The sequence below is a fragment of the Lissotriton helveticus genome, chromosome 8 (genome assembly GCF_964261635.1).
Source record: "Lissotriton helveticus chromosome 8, aLisHel1.1, whole genome shotgun sequence".
NCBI classification, from domain to species: domain Eukaryota; kingdom Metazoa; phylum Chordata; class Amphibia; order Caudata; family Salamandridae; genus Lissotriton; species Lissotriton helveticus.
The window spans coordinates 371,918,563-371,930,684 of record NC_136069.1 but is presented as its reverse complement, the minus strand read 5'-3'; the positions used below and the strand labels follow the sequence as shown (position 1 = coordinate 371,930,684).

Genomic DNA, 12,122 nt, shown 5'->3' with positions numbered 1-12,122 from the left:
AATATGTACTCCTGACTACCAAAGCCCCTCTCCTGACAGTGCTTCTTAAAGCCGTTTTTTAGGATAATCACATAATATCTGGCAACATCTACAGAGTCAAGGCAGACCTAAAAACACCCACAACCCGAAAGGTATGTGCTTATTAGCAAGGAACTCAAGAGTAGGTAAACTTTCATTAACGAATTTCTTTTTACCTCAGATTAATATTGAAAATAGTCCAGAGGCACTAAATATTTATGAGCAGTTAGTCTAAATAAAAAGCAGTGCGGATGAACACAAACATTGCTCACAAGATCCGCAAGAGCAATGACAACCACAGATGAATTCATATTTATGTAGCTCATACTGCAGTTATACTGATTAATGAGATAGCCAAAAACTAATGTCGTGATAGTTCAGCAATAGAAAAAAGGCATGGGAAGTATGGTCTATATAAAGAGGATTGTGTCACATAATTGCACCTTGGCTATCAGCCTTGATTCCTTATTCCAATAAGAATGTTCTGTGTGGTAGCTTTTGTTTCTGATATTTTGCAGTACAATTGTTGATGCTAATAAGGCATTTGCTTAAATAAGCTTCTGGAGCAACATAAGTTTGGTTCCACCCTTACACGTCACACAATATAAACATGCACGTAGAACCACATAACTCTGTGTGTCCCAACGTTATTAATGTAAAGTGTTGCACTTGAACTCGGTACTGAAGTGCATTCACTGTAGAACTAGAGAGTCATATACGCTGTGTGTCTTAACCATATTCAAATGAAATGTACTCCTTGGATACCGGATAAAACCATCCTCACACTATTAAGATATAATTACTTCAGAAACAAAAAAGATTTATGTACACATGTGCACTGACGTTTTCACATTTGAATTTATAATGTAGTTCCCAGACACATTATACTCATGTGTTCAAAGTTACATTTCATTTACTTAAACTGCAACATGAATCTAATTCTGAATTTTTGTACGGACATTTTAATGTATTTGTAGTTAGATGTGCACTTATGAATTCTTATTAAATGTGCACCATTTACCTTCACCATCCAAAATGTGACAGACCACTTTTTTCCAACTTTGATAGAGTAGTTCACCCTGAATTGAATAGTCCACGTTCTAGACCATCATGTTTCTTCTTAGACACCCCTCTTTTTCCAGATTTACTAGTTCTTCTTTCAAACCTGTCTGCATGACCACCGTACTCTCCTGTCTGCTTGAGAAAAGTGTTTTGCTATCTCGGCTCACCTGTCCTACCTATCGTGTTGGCTCCGGAAGTCACGCCCCTAACTCATTATCCACATTGCAAGATCCTTGTTGCTGACCTCCCAACTCATATCTAATACTCTCACTATTTTCTAATGCCACCATCAACCAATTTCTATACCTCGCTCCTCCAAACTTTTACTCTACACTGCCTAGCTTCAAATGGTCTGGCTCCAGCACCATTGCCCCCAAATTGTCCATCTCCTGTGACGTGCTCTACTGCTATGTTAAAATACTTTTGATCTATTTCAGACCTGTTGATGCTGAGAATATTTGCCTGCTAATCTGCACTAACGAGGAACATAATCAGATACAGTCAACCTGTCCCACTCCTGACTCCCTCAGCACTTTAAATGCCTCAGTGGGAGAAGAAACAATGCCCTTCCTTTTTGTAGTCAAACTACTCCCGCTACTAAGAACATTCTTGAAACGGTATGTTCTCAAAATAATAATGCTTAGCCATACCTCTTCCTATCTGAACTATATACGCCAACTTTATCACCCTTAAAAACTAATAGGAGTTGCATTTCCTCTCAGAATCCTGCTAAGGCATGTCCAAGTGACTCCTGCTTCGAAGAACCTACTCACATGATCATTCAATACTCAGTTGAGGCTCTATGCATCCTCCATAATTGTCGTCATGTCCCCACTTACACCTTCACCTTTTAAAATTCAGGTTAGCCTCAGTAGCACAGCTCAAGCCTCTAGAAAATGACTATTTATTGGCATGTTACCATGGGAAAACAATGTATTGTTGTTAGAAGGGAAATCACATTTCATTACGTTGCATGGGTAAAAAAAAATCGCTACTATTTTATGCAAGTGGAGTAAAATAAACAAACAAGCATTTACAATGCAACGGTTTCGCCTTTGGAAACGTTAGAGCTATTGGCAATGTAAATGACAATGCCATTTATTTATCTGTTTTCAAAACCAACACATAAATACAAATGTTGTCATTTACAATGCCAATAGCTCAAACTTTTCCAAAGGCAAAACCGTTGCATTGTAAATGTTTGTTTAATTTAGGTGCTCACAAGTTTCAGGTGGCAAGCATCTAATGCCTTCACCAAACAATATATTTTGCCATCAACAAGGGTGCTAGAAAAAGGAACTAAAAAAATTAAAGAACGGAAATAAGGAAGTTTGTGTTAAATTACATTAGGGAGGCACAAGTAAAAAAAATCATAGAATGCAATACAGTGGGACACAGAAGAGTACACAACGATATAGATGTGATCGTGAAATGTGTACATGAAACGATAGTAATGAATAAAGAGAAGATAAATAATTACACATTGAAAAATGACAAATGCGCAGAACAAAGGTCGAAATCCATCCACCGGTGGGAAAAGCACGTCCGTTCCGGACCTAGAAACGCCAATATATAGTGGATTTCCACTGGTAATGAACTTCTACATCCTGTTTATAACCACACGTTTTTGCCATGGTGCATCATAACAACCCTCTCCAGCCTCCACATCAATTGAAAGACCTACGTGTGCGTACGGAACTATACTTCATAAAGCTAAGAGCGTATTTAATATGAACAATGTAAATTTCGAATAACAAAATAAATGGAAAAACCTAAATGAACGTAAACAATCACGTGTGTTGTGTATATTGTAAGAGACAGGCGTGAGAAGAGGCAGGGTCTGCTGTCTACATACGTCTATTAGACTGCAGCCGAACCAGCCTTTTCGCGCCCTTTCCTGTTTCGCGGGAGATTACAACTGCATTTAGACCAATTTTCCCAACGTAACAGGTCTATATGCCAACCCACCGGCGCCCGGAATGATCGTGAACTCACGTCTTACCTTCCGTCAGAAGATCCTGAAAATCCGAGTGCCTCTACTATACCAAGGACCTTTTCTGAATTCAATGTATTTGAGGACCCCGGGAGTAAATTCAGAAAGCGGGCTTTAAAACTGATTGACGGGCAAGGGGCGGTCTGAGAAGAATTTTAGCCGCTGTCTTTCTCAGTGATACTTGCTATTGGGTACACGAATGAGCCCGCCCCAAAAGAGACGGCCCAACCATCGCTAGCATACCTCGCTTGCATGCAGCACCGGAAAAGACCTTTCTGCTGCACCGGAAGACGTGGTCCAATGGCAACAGAGCCGGCACCGCTGACTGAGCGCATCCACCTAGTATTTGCGCACTACTGTCAACCTACTATCCTGTAATGTGCAGATACAGTTCTTATAGCACATGTCCGAACTCTGATCAAGGTATTGTGTGGTTAATTAAAGTAATATAAAGGACGATAAGAATACAACGTACGGTTGTCAGAGTGCCTTTATTCTGCATGTATCCAACATCAGCTCCTCGCACATTAATAACAAATCAGCTGTCAGTTTCAACTGTTAGCATTAGACCACCTCAAGACATCAAAATTAAGGGAGGGAGGAGGCACGGGAGGGCGAGGACAGGGGAATGAATGGACGGGGGTGGGATGGGAGTGCGTGTAGGGATTCGGGGGCGTGCTCTCCCCTTCCCATTGGCTGGAAGGTAAAATTCCAGCCAATGGGAAGAGGAGAGGGCGTGACTTAAAAAAAGACACGGAAACGCCCCCGAATCGCGTCAAGGCGGGCCCTGAACTCAGTGACGCTCCTCTCCTCCAATGGCTGGCCAGCATTTACGAGGCCAGCCAATGGAGAAGAGGGGCGTGTTCAGCCCCCATACTACAGACAAAAGATTTCGGCTCCGCCCACTGCTTACGCAGTGCGACGGTAGCCGAAACCTAAAAACTGAATCTCTCCTTTAGAGGAGAAGCTACCAAAAGACCTGACCAATCACCCAGCCTGTACGGAAACCCATCACATCCCTTCGAGAGAGTGCCTCCTGACATGCCAGTCCCACGGGGCACACCAAACATGCCCGACTCTCCCTATAAAAAGCCTGTGATGCCTTCTTACGTCAAAAGATTTAGGTGTATTTCATCCACAATTCAAGTAAGAGACAAAACCCCAAATTGCATGCATTAAGCAGGTGCTTACTATAAGGGCGGGTGAACGACAGGAGACATTGTTTTACTATGAAGTAGCACTGTATTGTTGGTTGTCCCAATTCATTCCAAAAATGAAGAACATGAAATGGGATAAAACGTAACTTTTCGGAACGGATCTTTTCACTGTATAAATGAATGAATGAAGGATCCAACAGAGCTCTACTATTTTGTCCCATCTAATTTGCTCTCATGTTATTACTAGCTGCTGTTCGACTTAACGTCCACTTGGGTATTAAGCATAACTGCCCTCAACATCAATTGATCCATATATTTTTAAAAAGGCAAGAACATGTGCTGGACTGGCAGGAGTATTGTAGATTCAACTAGGTGAGCTTAAAAAGCAAGGAGCACATAATCTACATTCAACCCACCCCCAGAAGAAAAACCTCTTCCTTTAGTTGAATTTTATTTCGAAGAGCTTTTTCAAATATCAATAAATTTTAACAATCTGCACAACGCACAAATTCCACAAATTCCAATCAACGTTAAAGCTAAAGAAGAAAAAAAGATTGTGAGGGACAAATACATAATATGCTATTTATTGAAACTCACAGAAAGTCCACCTCTTCTAACAAAATAAAACGGGGTATGGCCTATTCACAAAGGTATGTTTGCATGTATAGATTTATTCCTGTGTAGACCTACTCCTACACCTAGGTATGCATCTCCTCTTTATTGCTATTTGCCATTTCCGAGTGGAGATTTACACTTAGATGTAGACCTAAGACCCTCTAAAATGAGTGGATGGTGAGTGACTCCCACAATTCGTTTTTGAGTGTAAAGTTACCAGTTTCAGAGGCAGCAGCAGCGGTCAGTGACGATTTAGCCAAAGCAGAAGCCACTTTGAAAACCAAGCCTCCATCAGTAAAAGCAACACATAATACAAATATACTTGATGTTAATAACTGTGGAAATGTTTACATAATATTTTTATATTTTTTCTAGTATCCATTTTGTTTCTAATGTGGCCTGTGTTATGTTTTTAAGCAAAAGCCACTTTTACAAGAACAGTTCCCAAACCCCTGGCATGCTTCTGTTTTCTGTGCCTGGGTAATTTTTTCACTGTACCGCCAAATAAATTATAAGCCCTCTTATTGTTCATTGAAATTTTGCCCATAACTGAACTGTTTTGTGGGCAAGGAAACCCGGGCCTCTCCTGCCTGTTTAATATTGCTTTCAAACATTTATTTGTCGTAATTTGGGCTCATTTCTCAAGTTTTTGTTAATTTCTTGCCTTGATCCGCAGATTTGCAGATCGTGCTCGTTCCCGCTCACAGGAAACCTTATGGTGCTTTCTCGTCCTTCACTGCCTCCACCTCGTACACCATGCCTCACTGCATCGCTGAAACGCCAACTCCATCGCTGGATCGCACCGGGCCCGGAGCGCACCAGGATCTCTGATGGGGAGAGATTTCAACTCTGAAGGATTCTCGTTGAACAGAGCTGCTTTTCATTATAACCATTCCCTGTGGGTGGAGGCGGCGATTGAAACCAAGCAAGGTAAGGTCTAACTTGCACCTTTCTTATTATTGCTTCTTGTTAGAAATGGGGATACACACTTTAGATAATACCTGCTCACACCCCCCTGTGTAGCTTGACACAAGCAGACAGACTTAGCCCAAAGGCAATGTGTAAAATATTTGTACTCAAAACACACAGTAATACAGTGATAACACTACAAGTGGACACCACACTAGTTTAGAAAAATATAGTATCTTTATCTAAACTCAACAAGACCAAAACGACAAATATTCAACATATATCTAAAAAGAATATGCCTTTTCAAAGGTTTCATGTAACTTGGTCCATAGAAAACTATGGGTGTGTGATTACTCACAAAGTACCAAACACTAGCAGAGATGGGAAGCGCCGAGAAACTGAGATTAGTCAGTTCCTGAGACCTTTGGGACACGATGCGACAGTTCTGCTGCACGCAGGAGAAGTAAGGCGTCGAATCCGGTCTGTAGCGGGAAGTGATCCGTTAACTCAAACGATTGTGGTTTACAGGTGATGCATTGGAAAAACTTGCACAAGTGCTATGCGTAGAAATCTGGGATGCGTAGGCGATCGATGCGGCGAGCGGCACTGCCTCCGTTTCTTCACCCGCAATCCCCACAATGGGCGGTTCTTGCAGCCGTGACCGGTGCTGCATTGGTTCTGCAGTGGTGCGGCGATGCGTGGAGATTCTTCTCGCAAGGCGGTGCTGTGTCGGAAAAATAGCCGCAAGAAGAGCGATGCGTCGATTTTCTTTAGTTCTTATTTTCTTTCAGCTACCTGCAGATGCGACAACCTCCAGAGGACTACAACTGAAATAGGCACCTCCTGGCAGGTCAGAACCCTCAGCAACAGAGTTCAGGGGAGCTGGGGGTGAAGTCTCTGTGTCCCCGAGACTTCAGAACAGGAGGCCAGCACACACAGGCCCTTGGAGATCTTCAAGCAGGTTCAAAGCAAAATTCCAGTCTTTGTCCTCTCCTGGGCAGAAACACCAACTGCAGCCCAACCCCACACAGCAGAGGAGCAGTACTCCTCCTCACAGCTCTTCAGCTCTTCTCCTTGGCAAAGGTTCCTCTTGAGTTCAGAAGTGATCTAAAGTTCTGGGGTTTTAGGTGTAACATTTATACCCTAAAATATATGTGTTCTCTTTGTTCAAGGGTCTCTCAGCCCAGTCCAAACCAGTTCTGTCCTCACTGATTCAGTATGACCACAGGGGTGGAGACAGCATTGTGCAAGGGAGACAGGCTCTATTCAGGTGCAAGTAAAACTTCTCCCACTACTTCAAATTCAGCCAGGGTCTATTAGAACAGCTGTGAGTCGCCCAGGAAGGGCCAGGCACACCTCAACCCCACCACCCCCTTTGGCTGTCACTCCAAAACCAGACAGCCAATCCACAAATAGGCAGAGGCACACAGAATGGTTAAACAAGAAAATGCCTACTTTCTAAAAGTGCTACGCAAACAAGTGATGAACGGAATGCTGAATAAATCATACATTCACCCTCATCAAGAGTACTGGGTTAAATCCATTGTTCTTTTGCTCACCATGCCACCCCAGTTTAGACCAGCCATATGCAAATCAGTATTGACCCTGTGTCTCATGGGAACAGTCCAGACCGAACTGCCAAGACAGGTCCTTCCTGGACCGGAAACAAGCATCCTGGGACCCTTCATCAGCCATGCTAGCTTGAATCCAGTGGCACAGTGAGCAAGGGACCCACATCTGGGCCTACCCATTTCACTTAGGGTGAAAAGTACTACGCAACAAATGATGGAACGAATGCTGAATAAATCATGCATTCACCCCCAGTTAAGCTATCTTGGCTGATGAGGGGTGAAACCCCAATACCGGTCCTAGGATGCTTGTTTCCAGTCCAGGGAGGCCCAGATCTCTGTACTGGGGTAAATGTATGACCATCTTTACTAAAACATTGTATTAAATTCTGAGTTCAGAGAGCCTAAACTTTATTTCTCCATCTTGTCCCAATGGGAAGATATACTTGTAAGATGTTACAAAGTATTTCCCTTCTATCTTATGGGACAGATAGCCTTTCAATAGTGAAAAACAAAATTGACAGTATTTCACTTTCAGGACATGTCACACACACCAGTACATGTCCTACCTTTCACATACACTGCACCCTGCCCATGGGGGTACCTTGGGCCTACCATAGGGGTGCCTTTCATATAAGAAAAGGGAAGAATAGGGCCTGGCATGTGGGTATGACATTGTTCTGCTTTCTGTCCATCAATCGTTCTTTTTACTTTCTAAAAGTGACATTTTCAAACAAATAATTTAAAAACCATCTTTACTAAAACATTTTATTACATTCTGAGTTCAGAGAGCCTAAACTTTATTTCTCCATCTTGTCCCAATGGGAAGATATACTTGTAAGATGTTACAAAGTATTTCCCGTTCTATCTTATGGGACAGATAGCCTTTCAATAGTGAAAAACAAAATTGACAGTATTTCACTTTCAGGACATGTCGCACACACCAGTACATGTCCCACATTTCACATACACTGCACCCTGCCCATGGGGGTACCTTGGGCCTTCCATAGGGGTGCCTTTCATGGAAGAAAAGGGAAGAATAGGGCCTGGCATGTGGGTACACTTGCCAGGGCGACATGGCAGTTAACAAACTGCGCACAGACACTGCAGTGGCAGGTCTGAGATACCTTTTTAGTTCTACTCATGTGGGTGGCACAATCAGGGCTGCAGGCCCATTAGTAGCATATGATTTACTTGCCCTGGCACACTCAGTGCACTTTCCTAGGGGCTTACCAGTAAATCAAATATGCCAATCAGGGAGAACCAATTGTAATAACTTGCACTTTGAGTCTGATCAGCAGTGGAAAAGTGCCCAAAGCATCTAAGCCAGGAAAAATCTAGCACAGCATCAAAAATACAGGAGGTAGAGGCAAAAAGGCTGGGGAAACCACACCAAATATGCCAAGTCTAACACTTCTCTTTCTAAGCAATCTAAATTGTATTGGTATTAATACCTTCTCTAAAGTACTAGAAATGCTAAGTTAATACAATCAATGACTATTAAAAAACAAATGAGTTGTTCTATCCTTCTAGTTAATACAAACAATGACTATTACAAAACAAAGGAGTCGTTCTATCCTTCTGAAAAGGCAGCCAATAGCAATAAAAGCCAATGGAGGAAGGAAAGAAGTTTGCCATGTTCGGGCATTAGGTTTTCTCCCTACTATGCCCGAATTTTTACCTAAACAGAAGGTTTTTTAGGTTTCGCCTGTCAATGTGCTTGCGCATTGAGCTTGCGAGTATATAGGTGGTTTCTGTTTTTACTGTGTTGTGTTACCTTTTATCAGCCGTGGGTGGAAAAAAAGCGTCGGGACACTCCAGTCCGAGTAGCCGTACGCTATACAAAAACAACGTAACATAACATAACATAACATAACATAGGGGCTTATCCAGAGCTTAACTAAACTGGCGATTTCATACAGTGCCCGTGAAAAGCAAGCTCAATGCGCAAGCGCATTGACATAAAAAGCGCGTGCACATCAAAGCCAGCCATCTGTTCCCCAGCTTGGTGCCTCCAGCAGCTCTTCAAAGGTATCCACTCCACCCCTTGCTGCATCAAATGCTTTCATTTCGCGGCCGCGTTTTTTACTTTCATTTCGCGGCCGCGGTTTTTTTTTTCTGCCCCTATTGTGCCGCCCGATTTGTTTTTATTTCACCCTCGTTTAACTTGTTTTATTCGCCTGTTGTCCATTTTGCCTTTGGCCTCTCCTTCCCTTCGTCATGCTGTCCGGGTGGTTAATTGCCTGCTGCAGCCCCTTTCCCGTTGTCGTTGTTGACCACCTCCCTCCTCCCATCTGCGCTTGAATGCTGGCATGCTTGCCCAGCCCCTCTCCCAGCGCTCGCTCCTCGTTCCCTCCCACTGGCTCGCTTCCCTGCACCCCCGCCCCCACCCGACTTGAAAGGAAGCCTCTGTGATTAATTTTGCACGTGAGTGTATTTGTATACATCGGATCTCGAGTTCACTACTTAACATGTCATTGTGCACGGACACGCTTTTCTTTTGTTCAAAACACTTGCTTTAGGTATGCTATGTCTTAATTCCGTAAGTGAGTGCATTTCTTGGCGGCTCTTATTTTCCGTTCAAGGGGAAAGGGAGCGTGGGGAGTAAGCACCACCCTAGGGGCTTCACAAAGTTGCACTGCGCCAGAAGACCTCCCAAGTACATATTTAGCACTGTCAGTGTTTCTTGTTTCGGTTGAGCTCATGATCTAATTTATGAGCAGAAGAAACGCAGCTGCGTCTGCCCCCGTTTTACATAAAAAGGGCATCCTGGGATATGTTAATTGAATTCTGCTCTCCCTAGTTGTCTCTGTCCTGGCTTCCGGCTTCGTCTGGATACACAGTCCGTCTCGTGCCGCATTCCACTGGGAGGGAGAAACACCACTTTTCATTGCATTTACAAAAATAAATATAAAAAATGCTGTATGTTTGAAATCCAGAGTCTCCCAAATTCCAGGGTACATCCGTGTTTTTGCAAGTTTTCTTTTCTTTACTTCAGGCTGTCGGAAGGACTTGTTTTAACATGACCACTGGCAGCTACACACGTACTGGGCGAAGCGCTTTTTAAAAAAAATAGCTCCCAACTAAAAATGCTCTCCCCCCCCCCCCCAACAATGACCACCTTTTAAAGAAAGAACATTCTGTTAATGGCCTCGTCTGGCCGGGTTACAAGAAACGGCGGTGGTTCGGGGTACAATTAAATCTCTTCCCTTTTACCGCCTCCTGCCTCTGAGGGTGACGCAGCTTAAGAGGCAATAGGGCGCATTACCAAGTTGTACCCACGCATAATCTATAGAACTGCCCTTTCATTCTCACACAAATGTTCATGCTCCCCCCCACCCACCCAACCAAGGCCTCTCTAGTCTCAACTCCCACTGACACCTATATCAAAATAACGCACACGTCACAGATTTTAATCACAGCACGTGTGTACGGTGCGGGTATAAGAATGTATATGTTTTCGAGCGCCGTGGATATTCTGCACGGCGTCCACTTTTAAAAACATTTATTTAATGGTGCACACAAAACTTGTATATATTCAGGCGCCGCACTTTATATTTAGCAGATTGCTCACTGTTATGGGCAGTCGCAGGGCAGATTAAGATGAGGCCAGCCGTGTCCAGTCCTGCAGCGAAGCACACACGACTTTGCAGAAGCTGGAAGCTTTGGCCCTCACTTCTTGGCACTGCATATTTTCCCTGCTGAACTGTACCATTCAACATGTCAGGCTGCAGCAACGGGGCATGGGGGCGGCGGTTGAGTGGCTCCCAGACTTGGCTGCTGCTAAATAATAAAAGTGGACATTTTAAGGTAATTCTGATAGTTTCATTTTCAAAGGCACATGCAGTAACTTTCTCCACATTCGTTTTTATGTGTGATGTAATAATTAGTGAAACCGCCACCCTGGAATTACTCGGCGCACTGACGCACTTAACGAGCTCACAGGCCAGAAGGAATTAATGCTAATTTGAAGGCAGCCTGCAGGAAAATTCTTACACATGGTGCAGGCTACAAATATCTCACAAGTCACTCACGGAGAGCAGAAAACCCTACCTAGGTGGTAGCCCTGGAAACTATAGCTCCATTTTTACTTTTCATATTTTTGCTACCAATTATACATTTATTTGGCTACTTCATTTCAAACTAACATGAAGCTTTTTGTCCACTTAAAAGAAGAACACACAAGGCTAAACTGGTGGTTAATCTAATTAATTTAGATAAAAGAATAAACAGCCCTGTAATAAAACCTTAACAGTCTAAAATGATTTTTATCAAACACGTATGTCTTATACGTAAAAGGTTCAGTTGCAAAAGTCTGATGTTTGAAAAATAAGTCCTAGTCCCTAAAAACGACGGCACTTATAATTGGGGCAGATCACTAAAAAGACAGCATTTAAAACAATGCAATAGGTCTCGTATTTCAGTTTGCGCTATTGGCATTGTAAATGGCAATGCCTTTTATTCATGTGTTTTGAAAACCTGCAAGCGGTGCATAAAAACGCACTTAGTACTGATAGTCCTTGCTTACGAGAAGCAAGGCTAGCAATAAAAGAGGTGCAGCTACTGCCAGCCTTGCTTCTCGTAAGCAAGGACTATACGTACAAAGTGCGTGTTTATGCACCGCTTGCAGGTTTTCAAAACAAATGAATAAAAGTAATTGTCATTTACAATGCCAATAGCTCCAACTCTAGTTGTGCCTTTCTGCCCTCTGCATCACAACATCATCACTCAGCGCCACCCCAGCATCACTCAGCGCCACCCCAGCATCACTCAGCGCCAGCCCAGCATCACTCAGCGCCA

General features: G+C 43.2%; 1 protein-coding gene across 1 annotated transcript in view; it reads left to right on the top strand.

Annotated features, from left to right (window-relative positions):
• The window catches only part of LOC144771640 (putative tRNA methyltransferase 9B), a 272,818-nt gene that overhangs the window by 106,487 nt on the left and 154,209 nt on the right, over positions 1–12,122 (top strand). The window contains exon 3 of the mRNA XM_078656003.1: positions 5,522–5,775. The gene's annotated coding sequence lies outside the window, so the exon portion shown is untranslated. The remainder of the gene's footprint in view (positions 1–5,521; positions 5,776–12,122) is intronic.